Source organism: Octopus bimaculoides, chromosome 25 (assembly GCF_001194135.2).
Source record: "Octopus bimaculoides isolate UCB-OBI-ISO-001 chromosome 25, ASM119413v2, whole genome shotgun sequence".
Taxonomy (NCBI): Eukaryota; Metazoa; Mollusca; class Cephalopoda; order Octopoda; family Octopodidae; genus Octopus; species Octopus bimaculoides.
Genome location: NC_069005.1, coordinates 33,264,439 through 33,264,707, shown reverse-complemented (window position 1 = coordinate 33,264,707; position 269 = coordinate 33,264,439). Strand labels below are relative to the sequence as shown.

At 43.9% G+C, this 269-nt stretch overlaps 1 protein-coding gene across 1 annotated transcript in view; it reads right to left on the bottom strand.

Moving 5' to 3' along the window:
• LOC106869079 (protein hobbit) overlaps nt 1–269 on the bottom strand; it is a 214,183-nt gene that overhangs the window by 17,295 nt on the left and 196,619 nt on the right. The gene's annotated exons all lie outside the window — the stretch shown is intronic.

Here is a 269-nt window from a genome sequence, read left to right as displayed (position 1 = left end):
GTGTGTGGTGTAGTTGTATGTGGGTGTTTGTGTTTATGCAGTTTGTTTGTGAATGACTATGTGTGTGTGTATAGTTGTGAATAAGTGTTTGTGTATACACAGTAATTATATAAACTGTCTCAATATCCCATTACTATTACCTGCCCGCAGTTAACTCATGACCCCCAATCTCCCCACCACATACATCACTCTTACCACACTAACCTCCACTTACCCCACCCCCAACACTCCCCCCACCCCACTTAACTCCATCCCTCCACGAGTATATC